This window comes from Misgurnus anguillicaudatus, chromosome 22 (genome assembly GCF_027580225.2).
Source record: "Misgurnus anguillicaudatus chromosome 22, ASM2758022v2, whole genome shotgun sequence".
Lineage (NCBI taxonomy): Eukaryota > Metazoa > Chordata > Actinopteri > Cypriniformes > Cobitidae > Misgurnus > Misgurnus anguillicaudatus.
The window spans coordinates 4475063-4494096 of NC_073358.2; the positions used below are offsets into that span (position 1 = coordinate 4475063).

Consider the following 19034-nt stretch of genomic DNA (forward strand, 5'->3'; position numbering starts at 1 on the left):
AAATTGGAATTTGCCATATTTATTGCAAGACTTTTCATACTGAATTCTATTTATACGTAAATCATGAGAATGTGCTGATTGAAACATACCTACTAAACATAAAACATTGGGATGTCACCATAACGAATATTTAAAAAACCAGAAGTGCAGTAAATAAAGGAATATATTGGGTGTTAATATACATATACATGTAATATGTATATCGTCTATTTGTATATTGTGTATGTTTAAAGAAGACATTTCACTCAAGACTTTTTTAAGATGTCAAATAAACTCTGTCCCCAGATTACATATGTTAAGTTTTAGCTCAAAATACCATATAGATAATTTATTATGTTAAAATTGCCACATTGTAGGTCTGAGCACAAATGTGCCATTTTTGGGTGTGTCCTTTGAATGCAAATGAGCTGATCTCTACACTAAATGACAATGCCGTGGTTGGATAGTGCAGATTAAGGGGCGGTATCACCCCCCTCTGACATCACAAGGGGGGCTAAATTTAAATGACTTATTTATTTTTTCACATGCTTGCAGAGAATGGTTTCCCAAAACTTAGTTACTGGGTTGCTTTTTTTCACATTTTCCAGGATGGTACTGTATAAGCACTGGGCACCCAAATATAGCACTTTAACATTGAAAAAGTCAGTTTTTCATGCTATGTCACCTTTAAATATAATGCAACTTTTATTAGGGGTCAACCCCATAATTGTACAACCGTTTTGCAAGAGCTATATCTCTGCATCAGAACATCGTAGAGACATAAGATTAAACTTGTTGTAACATTTTGTGTCTCAAGATTTGCCACAGCAAGCACCACTTACTTTTTGTGTTTAGAGATCTAGTGTTTCAAAATTCTTAATAAGAGAGGGACGATTGCATTGGTTAAGAACTTACTTTTTCTCACTTTTGCAGTTTTTCCAACTGAAATCATTTTTTTATGTTCTTTAAACTGCTCATTCAAACTTAAATATACATCATTCTATGGCCTTTTTGGCTTGACCGTGGTATTGCTGCTTGCAGCTATATTTTCTTATTTACTTCTTATTTACTTATTTTTGTATTTTTTTATCTGTGCCTTGTCACTGTCCTTCTTTTTGTGCTGTGGTAGCTTCTTTCACCAAAACAAATTCCTTGTATGTGTAAACATATCGGTCAATAAAAACTCTTCTGATTCTGATTAATACAATATGATCCTTGACTGACCTTAGGGATTATGGGTCATTTTATATTAGAATATGATAAAGGATATGTATGTCAGGAGGATTGCCAAATGCCTCTAGTCCTTTATAGTCCTCTTAATGCATCTCCTGCATCCTCAGCTCTTGCTTCTTGACCTTTGGTGTCACGTCATAAAAGCGTGAAGATGTTCTTTATGTTCTGACTGAGCTTTAAAACATGTTCTGCTTCGACTAGAGTCCACACCCATCATCCATCTCTGCCGCTCGCAGAATGTGCGGCAATAAAGAAATAATTGTATTTCAGTTGTATTAAACAGCCAAAAGCCCCCTGTTATTGGCTGTGCAGTGAGTAACAAGGTGAAGAATATAGCCTCACATTTATCAGCTGTCAGGCAGGACACCGGATATACAGCTTGGGACGCAGTGGTTCTCTGACTTATGTGAAAGAGAAAAGTAACAGTGGGTGCTAGCATTGTTCGGCATCCACATGCCATCAACACAGATCTGCGACCAACCAGTTAAGCCACCAGCTTAACAATGTTTCAACGTCCCATGACAATACACCTCCAGTTTTCTTAGATCAAACATCCTGCTACTCAGGTATTGCCATTCAATCTTTTATGAATGTTTTTTCCATTTTTAGCCAGATTTGTTCAGCTCCTGTAGTCATAATCATTCAGGTGCCAGTTTTACGCTCGTCCTCAAAGCCAGAAGAAACGACAAATGTATGAAACCCTGGATGTGAGTGCATTCGTCTTTAGCAGGCAGCAATGTCTCTCAGCTGAAGACTGATAAATCGGTCTCGCCTTTGTCCCACTCTGATTGTACAATCAGATGTGTGTATGCCGAACACATTTGGGTGATTCTCACGAAATCCAGACTTAAAAGGTGTCCAGCATCAGATTTTTTTTTAAAGCCATTGAAGCCATTTTTTTGAACCTACTATAACCATTATTTTTTGAGGATTTAAAAAATATTTATTTACATTTTTTAGTTTATCATTATAAAAAATGTTCATTACCGCAACATGATATTACATGAAATGTATGCATTAACAAACTCAGGTTTCGGTAATGAGAACTAAAAAGTTGTCTAGGTACTATGACAAACAAAATTTCAACCTTTATCTGGAGAGAAAAAATAAAAACTGCTTACCTGGTAGCCATCTTGAGTGTCACAGTCAATTATGTCCCTTCCAACAATTTTTTAAAAAATGTTAGTTCCTTGAGGGCTTAAACAAGGATTGAAAATTGTTGCGGAGGTTGAGAAAATTGGTCTTGGACACATTTATATTTCTTATTTTGTCTCTACATTTACCAATGATTACCAAATACCACGTTTCTTTACAATTTTAAAAAAAAATGATCATTACCGCAACATGAAATTACATTAAATATATGCATTTACAAACTCATGTTTTGGTAATGAGAACTAAAAAGTTGTCTAGGTACTATGACAAACAAAATTTGAACTTTTATCTGGAGAGAAAAAATAGGAACTGCCTACTGTCACGGTCTTGTCAGACATCTGTGCTAGATGTAGGTCTGAGTGCATCTAGCAGGACCGTGACAGTATTATGTTCTGTGTGGGGACATGTGGAATCACATTGTGTGTGTGGCTTCCACATGTTCCCGGTGTCTTGTTGCTGTCGTGATCTTGCCAGACCTTAGTATAGGTTCAGGTCTATGTTCTGAGGGCAAGTTCAGGGCAGCATTGTTTATGTGGGAACACGTGTGTTTTCACATCATGTATGTGTGACACGTGTTCCCAGTGTCTTGTCACTTTTACCCTACTCCCTTATGTACTCGTGTCTTACGTGATTAATTATGTTCACCTGTTCCCCATTGATGTGCTGTCTATATTATGCCCTCGTGTTCTCTGTGTGGTGTGCGTGCGTTGTTGTTTGTTCAGAGTTTCATGTTCTCCGTGTGCTCTGTTTCTAGTTCTTGTTTGTTCCAGTTATTGCTACGTGTCTTACCTGTGTTTAGTTTATATTCTGTTTTACCCCCTCGTGGGTATTTATGTTTTGTATTAATAAATTATAGTTTATTTTTGTAGTTCGTGTCTGCGTTTGGGTTCATCTTTAGTTTCATTATTCGGTGTTTAATCCCGCCGTGACACCTACCTGGTAGCCATCTTGAGTGTCACACTCAATTATGTCCCTTCCAACAATTTTTAAAAAAATTTTAATTCCTTGAGGGCTTAAACAAAGATTGAAAATTGTTGCGGAGGTTGAGAAAATTGGTCTTGGACACATTTTATTTCTTATTTTGTCTCTACATTTACCAATGATTACCCAATACCATGTTTCTTTACAATTTTTTTTTTAAATTATCATTACCGCAACATGAAATTGCATTAAATATATGCATTTACAAACTCATGTTTTGGTAATGGTAACTAAAAAGTTGTCTAGGTACTATGACAAACAAAATTTGAACTTTTTTTCTGGAGAAAAAATAAGAACTGCTTAGCTGGTAGCCATCTTGAGTGTCACAGTCAATTATGTCCCTTCCAACAATTTTTTTTTGGAAAATGTTAGTTCCTTGAGGGCTTAAACAATGATTGAAAATTGTTGCGAAGGATGAGAAAATTGGTCTTGGACACATTTATATTTCTTATTTTGTCTCTACATTTACCAATGCTTTTTATTTTTTAGATTTTTTAATTATAAATATTTCCATGTCAAAGAATCACCCATTTCTGTTCATCCCCCAGATAAAAGCTTGAGCCTGTGAATGAGCATCTTCCACTTGAGACAGAAGTATCTGATGTTGAAGTAATGAAAATTTCTAAAATGTACCCATCCTGTTTTGGTTTTGACACCAAGCTAGGCAAATTAGAAACAGAACGAGACAGATTGTGATCAGTAATAATTTCATACAGGAAAATGAGTCGTCTCATCAATCAAACGTCGTTCGGCAAAGGTTACAGCTTTCCCCGAACGCCAGGACTGTTTTTGTCTGAGCGAACGAATAAAAAAGCAATTATCCTTAATCGTCAGGCAAAGGAGATCTGCCGTAATTACTTTCTCTTTTATAGATGATTGTCGGCTCCCTGTCCCAAAGGATTAAAAGTACAAACGGAAAAGAACCCTCATAAACATCCTCAGACAAAACGACAAAGACCGAGACCGCTGCGAGCTTGCAAACATTTATTGATGAGTTACATAAATGCATCAGCGCGAGCTTCGAGTTGATGGCAGACAGCTCATGAATCGAGATGGCAGGTTCATACTTCATCGTCATTCAACGGTGCGTATGAGTGCCATCACTACCAAACAATCCAAACCTCCGCTGGACTGCTAACACATCACGGCTCTCTCTATTTAATTGTAAACACTACAAACCTCCCTCATATCACTCAACACGTCAAACCTAATTCTCTCAGATGACTAAACATGCCAAACCAGACACCTAAATGGAATGAAACTCTACTGAGGTCAGATTAACAAATAAAGTAAGTATCACACATCATACTACCTATGATCTTCCGGTTACTCAACTGCCTAAGCTGCACAAAAGGTTGTGCGTTCGATTCCAAGGGGACACGGATACTGATCAAATGTATAGCACTGTAAGTCGCACAGTACGTCGTAAGTCATATTACAACCATAAGGAACTGTTTTTAAGTGAATGCTCGAGTTGCCAAAATGTTTCTTCTATGGCATTGCTTTGAAGGGAGGCTACTGGGATCAGCTATAACTTCCCTGACATTGTACAGCATCCCTCCAACACTGAGATCCAGACACCTGAGTCAGCTCTTTAAAATGCAGAAGGTTTTCTTGTCTGCACTGTGTGTCTGGATATAAATCTGATTGTAGTTTTCCATCATCGCTTTATCATCATTTGATGAATTACTGCTGCATTGCTAGAAAATTTACTGCATCAGCCAAACACTGCTGACGTTTGTAAAATGGTGAAGTATTTGCACTGGAAATAATGTAAATAATGTATTGAACTACACAGTGCTACAGTAGTGTAGATAGCACATGGTTGGTAAATCAAGGCAAGGATTGGCACACCTCGGCTCCAAAAACAATTTTTTTTATTTTATTAATAAACTTTCACTGGTATTTTATCATTTTACTTTAACGTATATTTTTTTGATCGAGCTCCCATTATGAGCATTTTACGTGCAAGCTTTTGTTTTTGTGTTTGTTAAACTAAGAAGTAGTGCATTTTTTTTTGTGAATTTTCCCTTTGCTGTTACAAACCCCGGTACTCAAGGGAGCAATAGAGAGACCTCGCCTGTCCCTGACCAGACATTAACACCGGCCAACCTGCCAAATGCAGGTAGATTTCCTCTGTGGCGGGTAAGACAGCCAATCCCACTAGCCACTTTGGCTGGTAAGCAAAAAAGTTAATGTCAAGGCCTGATTGTAATTATTAGAAAAATAATGCCCACCCTTTAAGTCTTTCCCCGCCATTAACTCGTCAATTAAGAGAGAACGCTTCCCTGCCAAGGACGAGTTTTTCCGCCAATCATATTTGGATCGGAAGTATCCCCTTAGGGCAGTGCTTTTCAATTATATTCTGTCACGCCCCCCCCCCCCCCCCCTAGGAAGAAGTAAACATTTCGCGCCCCCCCAACTTTCTGCTGCGACCAGAGATGTATAAAGTACTAGCGACCCAGACTTGAGTAAAAGTTCAAGTGCTCTATCAAAAAAGGGACTTGAGTAGAAGTTGAAGTGCTCTTTAAGCACAGCACTTAAGTGGAAGTACTAAAGTATTAAACATGTTTTGTACTTAAGTATTGCAAGTAGTTTATTTTAAAATATACTACTCAAGTACTGAAAGTAAAAGTACAAGTATGGTGTAATGTAGTTATTAAAGAAAACAGTCAAAAGTTTGAATATAACATTGTTTATATTATTTCAAATGTTTAAGCTAAAGGACACTCACAATTCCTTTGGCTGTAGCAGGAGTACAAGGACATGAATCTTCAGATAATTCAGATTAATTTAACTGATATGGCGATAGAGAATTCAGAATTAATGAAATATTAGTCGATAAAATGGTAATAGGTAAAGGTACAAGGTGTTTCATTGAATTTAGGTTTCCTTCTTTCGCGCACACTCGCCCTTTCTTGCGCATTCTCTCTCTCTCTCTCTCTCTCTCTCTCTCTCTCTCTCTCTCTCTGTCTTTCTCGCGCACTTTGGTTCTCTCTTCGCTTCACATTTGTCCACAACCCCGGCTCATATTTGTGAGTGAGAGGGAGGGAGGGGTCGCCCTTCACTATCTCCAATTGGTTCAGACCACCATGTGACCATGATTCGTAACATTTGAGAGTAACGAGTAACTATGCAGCACATAAAAAATGTATTGGAATAAAAGTATTAAACTCAAAGAAAAAATGTACTGAAGTAAAAGTGGAAGTAGGAGAAAAAAATAATACTTCAGTAGAGTACAGATACTGTCTTTTAGTACTTAAGTACAGTAGTGAAGTAGTTCTACTTCGTTACTATACATCTCTGGCTGCGACTGTAAATAGTATCATTTGTCTATAAAATGACACATCTGCAAAACATTGTATCCTTATTAACATTAAAGAAATCACAAAAAATTTTATATCAATCAACTAACAACAAAGAATAACTTTATTAACATTGTTTTTTAGTCTGTAACAGTAAAGACTTAAAATGCATCAATTTGCCTGAAATAAAAAAATCAATCCTTATTTACAGAATATTTTTGACCATTTGATACTGAAAAATTAAATTAAATATAATCAATAAATAATAATAAAAAACTCAAGCGGCTTATCAGCGTGTTTGGGGTGTAATGTCTTTAAGTGACGGTGCAAAAAAAATCACTTTCTGAAAAAGTATTTTCCCCGGGGGCTCGCGCGCCCCCCCTGGTGTCGCTTTGAGCCCCCCCTGGGGGTCCCGCCCCACTATTTGAGAAGCACTGCCTTCTATTTAAAAAAGAACATTTTCTGGAAGGCATTAAACTTTTGTAAAATCTTTAAAAATGCTGGTGCTGACTGGCAACTTTTAAAAAAAAATGCTGGAGTTAACATACGGGAAGAGAAGCGCATCGCATCGCAGATTGTCAGATATCAAACACCGGACGTGCACATTTTCAGCATATGTTAATCATTAACCAGTCCCAAGAACGCGGTTATGGGTTTGCATGATTCAATGAATAATCAGCCAAAGTCTGCACTGGAAAAAAATGATTTTCAAGAAAAAAAATTTTCTTTGTTTTATGCACAAAATCACTTAAATTTGATATGTTTGGTTTTAAAACTAGACTTATTTTCTTGGGTCAAAAGATGTTTTTTCTTGATGAGCAAAACGACCCAAGAAAATAAGTCTTTTGCTTGCATAAAACCAGCAAAAAGTCTGCCAATGGGGTAAGCACATTTTTTTTGCTTACCCCATTGGCAGATTTTTTTGCTTGTTTTATACACATAATCACTTATCACATTTAATCACATTTGATATTTTTGGTCTAAAAACTAGACTTATTTTTCTTGGGTCGTTTTGCTCATCAAGACAAAAGCATCTTAATTTAAGAATTTTTAGATATTGTTACTGAAAACAACACAAAAATAAAAAGATTTTTTCTTGAAAATAATTTTTTGCAGCGGGCATATTGCAGATTTCTGCAAATTGCAGATTTCTGCTCGCAAAATATGTGTGGCTTGCATCATGATTTCATAATCCCCGCTTTTTCGTAGCAAAAAGTCATATATATCTTAGCAGAAAGTTGAAAAATTTTGCATTTGCTTCACACATGCGCAGCCATGTCCCCTGTTGTCATGGGAATGTTAGGAAGTTCTCGCAATTTTGGCAAGTTCCCGCAATTTCATTGCATAAAATTCATTGCATTTTTTAAGAAAACCTGCCGCAAGATCAAGGATTTTGCCTGCAACAATCACAAAAAAACTCTGCGTTTTTCTGGAAGGACTCATTAACGCTTTGGGACAAATATGATGTTATTTAATGTTAAATTATGTGAGTGGTGCTCTGTGGCGCGGCAGGAATTTCAGCAGCATCCAGAGACACAGCCGACTGCCACTGTCAAACACCGCCAGGCGCCACTGGTGTGTGTACATTCATAGAAAATAATGCGTTTGAGTTTTAAATACATGGCACGATGCAACACAGCATGCACTTCTTGCCTTCCTTTAGAGCAGAGGTCTTCAACGTTTTTTGGGTCGGGGACCCCTTAGATGAGAGAGGCATGGAGCAGGGACCCCCTGATACGGTAACACTTTATTTCGATAGTCCACTTTAGACATTTTACTAATAATAAGTAACTTTGCAACTACTTATCAACTACTTATCAACTTCCAATCTTTAGAGAATTAGTAAACTGTCTGCTTAATATCTACTAACACTTGATTGCAATGATATCTCAACAGACATTCAACTGTCTAGAAGTATCTTTGCATGTGCATGTCAACTTATTCCACTAACCCAAACCTCTTCCCTAACCCTAACCCTTACAGTCTACTAATGACAGTTAGTTGACATATAGTTGCAAAATATTAAAAGTTAGTTGACATGTAGTTGCAAAGTTATTTATAGTTAGTAGAATGTCTGAAGTGGACTATCAAAATAAAGTGTAACCCCTGATACTAAATGTGTAAAACTGATATTTAAGTAATCAGTAAGGTACGAGAGGCTGCCTTTTCGTATTAGGCACAACGCAAAGTGGATAGTACAACTATTGACCAATCAGAATCAAGGACTGGAACTGTTTTATAAATAGCAACAAACCATATTGTCACACAGCCATACTATTAAGACAGTACATTGGCACTATTATGCTGTTGTTGTACATGCATATTTTTTTGTTAAAGTAGATTTAGTTTTTATATGAATATAATAATAATAAAAATAATATGAGTAATATGAATATAATAATAATAATATAATATTATTTTAATGTATTTGCAGTGTAATAGATTTTCATTTTATTGTGAATTTACCTGAACCTGGGCTTTCAGTTTATAAAGATGACTGATCATGGTGAATGGCAAAAAGACTCTCTATTCTGGTGGGGATAGAGGTTGTGCTACTTTATAATTCAGAGGTTTGTTGCCTTTCTCGTATATCGTCATATTGTCACGAGTTTGAGTAACGCAGGTTTATTTTCTGCATAACTTCATATCAGATAGGAGAACATGCAATGAGTCCGCGCGCATCTCTTTGGGGCAACTTTTTGAGAGGCGGATTTCAACCTGACTATGAATCTTGCACAAAGCACCATCATGGTGCGCGTTTCATACATTTTTAAATGCGAGCGATAGTTTTGTCACAGTTTAAAATGCAGACGCGGTGTGGTGCCATTTGTCTGTTGAGTTAGCGCTTTAAATCTGAACCGCGTGAAACAGCCTTCCAAGTTCAGAAATATAACTTAGATGAGACAATGTCGCACTGATTCTAATATGACATTCTGAAAGAAAGACACACATGCCTATAAGATTTACCTGTTTTATGATGCATTTTCTGTCGCTACTGCTGCTTCCTGAGTGTACATTTATAATCTTCAGATATTTTATTTTGGTCCGCTTGCTAAACTGAACGCGCGCCTTCGTGGCCACGCATGTGGACAACTTAAAGGGGACATGTAACATTTTTTTGTACATATATTTTACGTTTTAGCAAAAAATACCTTGTGGTCAAACATCATTTGGCGGACCCCCTGCAGTTCCGTCACGGACCCCCTGGGGGCCGCGGACCCCCGGTTGAAGACCCTTGCTTTAGAGTGTTTGCCAGCCAATCAGAATCAATCATTCAGCGTCCATGGATAGTTCTATTTCATTGGCTGTTTTTCATACTTTGATTTGAAAGCTATTTCATGGTCAAAGTGCTTCACACAGGTTAACGCTGTTCTGTCCTGAAGGGCTGGATTTGAACAGTAAGACATGTTGGATTGAGCTCTCTTGTATGAACTCATGAGGGACAGAGAGGTCAAACGGTGAACAGGTCACAAGAGCCCTAGAGCGGTCAGAGTCAAAGATGCTTAAACCTGACTTTAAACTTCAAAAGTTTAAACTTGAGAGAGGTTATCTTCATTTCTCTGTAATTACTTTCAGACTTTTACAGTATGCTGCCCTCTTTTTTTCTTTTTTTATTTCTTTCCGTCTGTCTGAATATTATTGTCTCACTATAATTGAGTCTCTAGTATCTCCTACACTTTTTCTTCAATTACACATCTTTTTTGGGGGGGTTTAGTCTACTTTCTTGTGTCTAGTTTCTTTATCTCAGATGGATATTTTTGTAGGTCTCTTTCTTGTCACCCTTTAAAATATTTTTGTCTTCTAATCCTTTTCTCTACAGTTTTTAATTCTGGAGCAATTAAAGTTTTTGGGGAATCTTGAAAAACCGAAAATTCAAAACGGAGAAGAAATAATTTTTGCTTAAATTTGATGCCGTTCAGGCTTTTTGTCATAGTGACATTATTTCATTATTTAATGTCAAATAAGCACCCCCCAAAATTTCTCATTTTCATTACTTTAACACACCGTAAAAATCCTTTGCTGCCTTAACGTTTTTTGTTGAATCAACTCAGATTTACAAGTCATTTCAATTTACTATTATTTATCTTGACTAGAGATGAGTTGTTATAACTACAGGTGAGTTGTTATAAATTATAAAATTAAGTTAACTATATTTTATAAGTTGTGACAACTCATCTCTGTTGACATGACATAAAATTTTAAGGCAGCAAAGTATTTTTACAGTGCACTCAGGGGTCGACGGTGGCGCAAGCACTGCAACCTGCGCAACGAGATTACTCTGCTGTGAATTGTTTTATTTTACTCTGATTCCAAGTGCATTAAGCCGGATATCTAAAGCCTTATTTACTTTCGTCTGCCTCCGCATTGCAAGTTCATTACACGCACGGTAGCACGCCTGTCCAAACACGAGGCATTCCTTTGTGCTTCTTTAAAACAACATGAACGAGACAAGAAATAGCATCTGTAAACAAACACAAAGTTTTGATAAGTTGGCCTTGCTTATCCCTTACTAAATTTACCATGATTTTACTATAGTGTTTGTATCTAAACCACAGTAACCACAAATTTATGTGTGCAAACGTGCTGTTTTTGGGTGTGTCCTTTAAAATGCAAATGAGTTGATGAAATGCAAATGGGTGATTCTCACAAAATCCAGATTTAGGTGTCCAGCATCAGAATTTTTTTTGCACATATAAGATTTAGGTCTGAACTATAACCATTATTTTTAGAGGATTTAAAAATATATTTTCTATAGAATTATTTACATTTTTTAGATTATCATTATTAAAAATTATAATTACCGCAACATGATATTACATTAAATATATATGGATTTACAAACTCATGTTTCGGTAATGAGAACCAAAAAGTTGTCTAGGTACTATGACAAAATTTTAACTTTTATTTGGAGAATAAAAATAAAAACTGCTTACCTGGTAGCCATCTTGAGTGTCACAGTCAATAGCCTCTTTCACACAGTAATTCTGGTAAATTTACCAGTAAATACAAAAATGTGCTGTTCACACACGCAGTGGCGTTCTGTTATTTTACCAGTAAGACATCATTCACACATCAGTATCAAAATACCGGTAAATTCGTTGAGAAAGCGGAAGTACCTGTAGCACGCGGCGAGCTCAGTGTTGTATTTGTAAACAATCCACGTCGTTCACATCCACAGTCCGTATTTTGTTGTTTTCACGTCTGTGGTAAACAGTCGCGAAGTTGCTCATGACCAAACAACATTGAATGAGACGACGTCAAACCGAAAATGCGTTTTTAACAACAGTACTGTTTGCACTTTAGGCTTCACAGAGGGCGTGCTAACGTCGGCAATTCGGCGGTCAGCTCTTTTTAACAACTTTGGTGAAGAAATGTGGACATTAACTTCAGGTGTGCTCAACTTTCAAGCAGCATGTGTGTGGAAACGTCCGTAAACAGTGCGGGGGTAAACGCGTCATCTGTATTAAAACACTATGATTGGCCCGAAGCTGTCAGCACGGTCTGACGTCAACCGTTCTAAATGCCGGTAATCCTATAATTTTCGTTCACACACAATGCTTACCGGTAAATTACTGGTAATCTTACAACCTGTCTTACTGGTAAATTGGGAGCACTGATTTACTGGAAAGGTTCTGTTCACACATGATCTGTTAACTGCAATTTACCAGTAAATTACCAGTAAAGACTGTATGTGTGAAAGGGACTAATGATGTCCCTTCCAACAATTAAAAAAAAAAATTTGGTTCCTTGAGGGCTTAAACAATGATTGAAAATTGTTGCGGAGGATGAGAAATTTTTTTCTTGGACACATTTATATTCCTTATTATTGTCTCTACATTTACCAATGATCACCAAATACCACATGTTTCTTTACTGTAAATGTTTATAATATAACATGCACTGAAGCTTTTTATTATTTAGATTTTTTAATTATAAATATTTCCATGTCAAAGAACCAAAATCCAGTCATGGACACGTTGCGGTAATGAAAATGTTCCCCTTAAATGTGGAAAAAAAACAAAATTGATTTGTATGATGTCATTTGAAATCATGTGCAAAATAGTACATGAAGAGATGTTTGTAACTGTATGCGTCTTATTTCGATAGCATTTACTTTTTTATCAAAATGTTTCATGACACCTCATAAGTCCAATATTGTGAGAATCACCCAAACACTAAACGCCATAATGGTGGTTTGTTGATTAATTATTTCTCTCTCTCTCTTTGCACTAAATGGTAGTGCTGTGTTTGGATAGTGCAGATTAAGGGGTGGTATTATCCCCTTCTGACATCACACAAGGGGCCACATTTCAATTACCCATTTTTTCACATGCTTGCAGAGAATGGTTTACCAAAACAAGTTACTGGGCTGTCATTTTTCACATTTTCTAGGTTGATAGAAGCACTGGGGACCCAATTATGGATATTGCTACAAATATATTTGTGACTTGGTCCAGAGTCACCTATTCAGATGAAATATGGCATGGACACATTTTGTATGTGTGCTGTGGTGACTGTGTGTGTATGTGTATGCGCTCTGCAAGGTGAACTGAAATCAATTGTAAGTAGAGTAAAGTGGTCAGTGTAGAGGTAGAGATGAGCTCGGAGAGCAGATGAGAGAGAAATAATAAGGGTCTAATGCTCCGTTGCACGCACGAAAATAGCCTCGGTTCATTCCTCTGTTAAACACAGCAAAATGATCCCTGTCACTTCTGCCAGATCTCCGTGAGATGTGTGATTAGTATCTTTGACCTTTAGCGGGACAGATGACGGAGAGCCTGTGGGGATTTTATGTCTGATTTATGGATGTCAGACCTCCTAGAGAACAAGAAGCACTGATTAAACGCACTGCGTGATGCATTGTAACATATAACAAAAGCAGTCATTTATGCTTATTACACCAGGAATACTTGATTTGATGGGTCAATTGCAGCATTCTTGAGTCATGTTTTTATATAATGGCCATTAAACCGCATCGAGCGACGTTTTTTCTACGTAACTGCTATCTTCATGTCTTATATCCATATCTGTCTTTTACTTGAAAAAATGATTTTAACGAAATATCATATTCCATTCTTGCTGAACGCCTCTGTAATCTTCACACATGGTAACACCGACATGTCTTCAATCCCGTATGTACTGCACAGATACTACATGTTTTAGCCAGCGGACTGTTGATGGAGTAGTCAACCCTATTAAGGGTTCAGTTCTTTAGCTCTTTGGTCTTTAGGGATTCCAAGCTCTTTAGTCATAATGGATTCATTAAATGCACAAATTACACCAAGGCATTGTGCTGGTTTTGGCAATTACTTCTTAATTGTTTAGAAATAGCAAGGTGCCGGCCCCACTGCTGCAGAATCCTCTGCTATAGGTTTAAAGTTCTGTGTCTTACTTTTTGTTTATCCTGAAAAGTTTTTAGGCCACTACGTGATTTAGAAGCATATCTGATGCATATTAACTTTTGCACATTAACATATTTGATGCAAATTTGGTGCATGCATATTTACAATTGTGGATTCGGCACTTTTATCCAAAGCAACTTATAGTGCATTTAAGGCATGTGTGTAAATCAAACCAACATCTTTGCATTTTTATTGTTATTATTGCAGTTGTGCTACAGGAACACTATGTGTGTGCCATCCACTTCCTGTGGAAATATTGTTTTTGTCTATTTATTCATACTTTAAATTTGCCGGGTTTTTACTGAGAAATAAATCTCTTATCTCTAATGCTTACTTCATTTTGTTTTAGACCATTACAATTTGCACTGTGGTGCATTTAACTCTTTCCCCGCCATTGACAAATTTTCTCGGCAATTAAGAGAAAACATTTGCATAAAAAACAATTTTCCAGATGAAATGTTAATCTGCAATACACTGAAAAAGATTCATTCAATTTACTCAATTTTTTAAGGTAAGTGGTTGCAATCAATTTATTTAAGCTACATTTAAACAAAAAAAGATTAGTAAAGTAAAATAAAACACTTTTGTTTAAATGTAGCTTAAATAAATTGATTGGAACCACTTACCTTAAAAAATTGTGTAAATTGAATGAATCATTTTTTTCAGTGTACCACATTATCCACTAGATGGCGATTTACCCAATTTATGAAAAACAAGCCAAAATGTTATTTTTTAATTGCAAACTCTGTGTACACTGCAAAAAAATGACTTTCTTACTTAGTATTTTTGTCTTGTTTTCAGTAAAAATACCTAAAAAATTCTTAAATTAAGATATATTTTCTTGATGAGCAAAATGACCTAGGAATATACGTCTAGTTTTTAGACAAAAAAAAATATAAAATTTAAGTGAATTTGTGCTTCAAACAAGCAAAAAAATTAAAAAAAAAATCTGCCAATGGAATAAGAAATATTTTCTTGAAATAAGTTTACTTTTTTCATAAACACTTAATTCAAGAAATTTTTTCTTATTCCATTGGCAGATTTTTTGCACAAATTCGCTTAAATTATATATTTTTACTAAAAAAAAACAAGTCAAAAATACTAAGTAAGAAAGTCATTTTTTGCAGTGTATGTTTTGATAATTGTTCTGAATCTGATCTCTAGCTAAATTCTTTCACAAAAATCCAATTATTTCAGCTTTTTGCTAAAATATTATTTTTAAAGAAAAATTATAAGCAGAGAAAAAATGATAGATAGGATGAAATGTTTGGTTTGTTTATTGTTTGTTTGTTTGTTTGAAAGCAGAGGATCTGTTCTTTCGTTTGATGTATTTGTATGTTTGTATATTTTTAGGATAACATTTTCCTGGAAGGCATTTTGTGAAACATTTTGTGAAATGTTGGCAGACAAAATAAAAAAAATGGTTGGCGGGGAATGAGTTAACAACTTGAAGGGATAGTTTACCCAAAAATTAAAACTGTCATCATTTGGGACCGCCCATGTGGCATCCTCAAGTTGTTACAAACCTGTTTAAAAAAAATGTGTGTGTGTGTGTGTGTGTGTGTGTGTGTGTGTGTGTGTGTGTGTGTGTGTGTGTGTGTGTGTGTGTGTGTGTCTGCTATATTTTGGGGACAAATTTGTACCCAAAAGTGAGCAAAAACCTGATAAAACCTCCTTTTGGGGATATCCTCATTTGTAAAAACACTATAAAAATATAATAAATAACGTTCTTTGTAACACTTTACTTTATTTGAAGGGGTGTTCATAAGACTGACATGACACCTTAATAATCATGACACGTGTCATGAGATTTTATGCACATTTATGACAACTGTCATTAATTGTCATTTGTTCAATTATGTCATTTTTAATGCAAAGATTACATTGTTTGAGATGTCTTTGTTATGACCATAAACCAATACATCATAACTTGTCATGACAACTTGACATTACCAAGACAACATAACTGACCACTTTTTACCACTGATACAAATATAATTTGTCATTAAAATGTCATTAAGTGTTAATACTCTGTCAAATAGTTTTATAACAGCATTATGAATATTCTTTAGTTCATAATGTTTTTTTTTTTTGTTTCCTCCATGTGTTCAAATAAAATCAATCATATAATATATATATATTTTTTTAATTGTAAAAGTGCAGAAATTTTAGGTTATAGTATTTAAAGAGTTCAGATGCAAAAGCAACTAAACTCCGCAAAAATGTTATATTATTTTTAGGCAGAGTACAATTAAAGGATTAGTCAATTTTCTTAAAAAAAAAAAATCCATATTATTTACTCACCATCATGTCATCCAAAATGTTGATGTCTTTCTTTGTTCAGTCGAGAAGAAATTATGTTTTTTGAGGAAAATATTCCAGGATTTTTCTTATTTTAATGGACTTTAATGGACCCCAACACTTAACAGTTTTAATGCAGTTTAAAATTGCAGTTTCAACTTTCAGACTCTAAATGATCACAAACAAGGCATAAGGGTCTTATCTAGCGAAAAAATTGGCACTTTTTTAACCACAACTTCACGTCTATCTCCGGTCCTGTGACACGCCAGCGCGACCTCACGTACACTGAAAAAAATGATTCATTGAATTTAATCAATTCTTTTAAGGTAAGTGGTTGCAATCAATTTATCTAAACTACATTTAAACAAAAAAGATTAGTAAAGTAAAATAAAATATAAAAATTTTGTTTAAATGTAGCTTAAATAAATTTATTGCAACCACTTACCTTAAAAAAATTGATTAAATTCAATGAATATTTTTTTTCAGTGTAACTGCGTAATGACATGGAAAGGTCACATGTTACATATATGAAACGTACATTTTAAACAATTAACTGACACAAAGATATTAAGTAGTATCATTCGACATACAACAACGTCGGAACGGTCCTCTTTCTCCACATTTGTAAACACTGGGGCGTAGTTTTGCATACGTCATCCGTGACCTCTTGACGTGATAACATATTACGTGAGGTCGGGCTGGGGCGTCACACGACCCGAAGACAGACGAGAAGTTGTGGTTTAAAAATGCATATTTTTTATTTTTCTTGCCAAAAATGACAATCGTTTCGCTAGATAAGACCCTTATGCCTTGTTTGGGATCGTTTGGAGTCCTTTGAAACTGCAATATTGAGATGCGTTGAAACTGTTAAGTGTTGGGGTCCATTGGAGTCCAATAGAGTGAGAAAAATCCTGGAATGTTTTCCTCAAAAAACATAATTTCTTCTCGACTGAACAAAGAAAGACATCAACATTTTGGATGACATGGTGGTGAGTAAATTATCAGAATTTTTTTTAAGAAAGTGGACTAATCCTTTAATGCTGAATAAATACATAAAGAAATCATGCCAGACGCACTTAGCTGGGTTTGCATCTGAGCTCTTCATTTATAAGTATAAAAACATTAGAAGTCTTTAAAAAGGTCCCCATAAGAAACTGTGTGTGCGTGGTGTGTGTTTAAAACATGGGCACTCAGTCAGGTCTCATTTTCTATATGTGATTTACTATTTTGGTAAAATCGATGGGTCTTACCCTTGGAAGCTGAATCTGTTAAATCTAAACTGAGAATTTAATGCGACAATCAATCAAATGCAGAATAGTCTTCATCTTTCCCAAACTCCAAGTCCATGGACGTGACCGTTATTAAACATGCTCAGCTCTCCAAACGTTATCCTTAGACTAGTACTGGTAAAACACAACACATCCCAGTAGCTTAAACTTGAGGTGATAGTCTGTTGGGTCTGGTCAATGATCAAATTGATTGATTTTTTATTTGGTGGTTATTCAGGTCAGATTGGAAAGACTGTATAAGAACCACAGTTTCTTTAAGGGTGTCAGCTAAAACGTAAATTGGTATAACTGAGCATAATTAAGTTTCAGTTGTTGACACTGTTATTTAGTTTACGTGCATTATGTGTACTGTTAATGAAGTACAGCCGTAAAGCTTGCTAGCAAGTAGCCATTTACTAAACAAAACACTTCCCGTCATCCTCTGTGGTGCAGAAGAATGGACTTTTTAAATACTCTAAGATCTAGATAAATCAATTAACCTGACGCACAAGCATTACTCTTCATTTTGTTCCTGCCTTTGTCAGTAAGTAAAAAGGAGCAAGAAATATAAAACGTCCATTTTGTTTTATACAGAATTATTTGAATTCACTTTGTGATTCTGAACTCGCAGGTATGGAGGTCCAAGAAGGACTTGAAGGCAGCCATACTGATATTTTATCAATGCCAATCTGGACTTTCAGAGGGTGATTGTGATATGAAAACGTGCTAACAAACACATTTAGAAAAGCTTATTGAGTAAAATTACCCAGTCAGTCAGTGGCCGTGGGCGGGGGCTTTGTTAGTGTGACATCACATTAACAAGAGGAACAAAACAGCATGTCTAATGAGTTTGCTTTTGTTTAGTGGGGATTAAAACAGGAGGAGGACACACATCACTGAGAGCCGTTATCAGTTGTTTTTGGTTCACCTACAGCAGATGGAGGAGGGTGTGTGTCTTGGCGTTGTGTCTGAGACCGAAGAGCTCTCACAGGACGAGGAGGAGGAGCTGGGCCCACTGGTTTTTGGTGGTTGTGGGGGTTGCCGTTTTCTGGTCGAAAGCTGGGGGCTCGCAGCAATAGAGTGGGATAGTTTAGTTCCAGCATAAACCAGTTCCTCCATTTTTCCGGAGAAGGTCAAAAGTGGGGATGCTGGAGAGAGGAATGACATATCTAGTGAGGAGGAGTCCTGTTTCTCTGATGTGACCGGAGGCTGTGATATGTAGTCCTGGTTTCCCTGGCTGTTTTCCAGAAAGTCGTCCAGTAAGGGAGAAATGCAAACATTAAACTGCAGGTTGTTTATTACTATAAACTTTTTTTTACAATTTGTTTACACTTTTTTAAACACTTTTTATTAAAATATAACATATAAAATATATATAAAATGAAAAAATAATAAATAAAATACTACTG

General features: G+C 35.9%; 1 protein-coding gene across 1 annotated transcript in view; it reads left to right on the forward strand.

Moving 5' to 3' along the window:
- Positions 1 to 19034, forward strand: part of LOC129440906 (LHFPL tetraspan subfamily member 7 protein) — a 195955-nt gene that overhangs the window by 120644 nt on the left and 56277 nt on the right. The gene's annotated exons all lie outside the window — the stretch shown is intronic.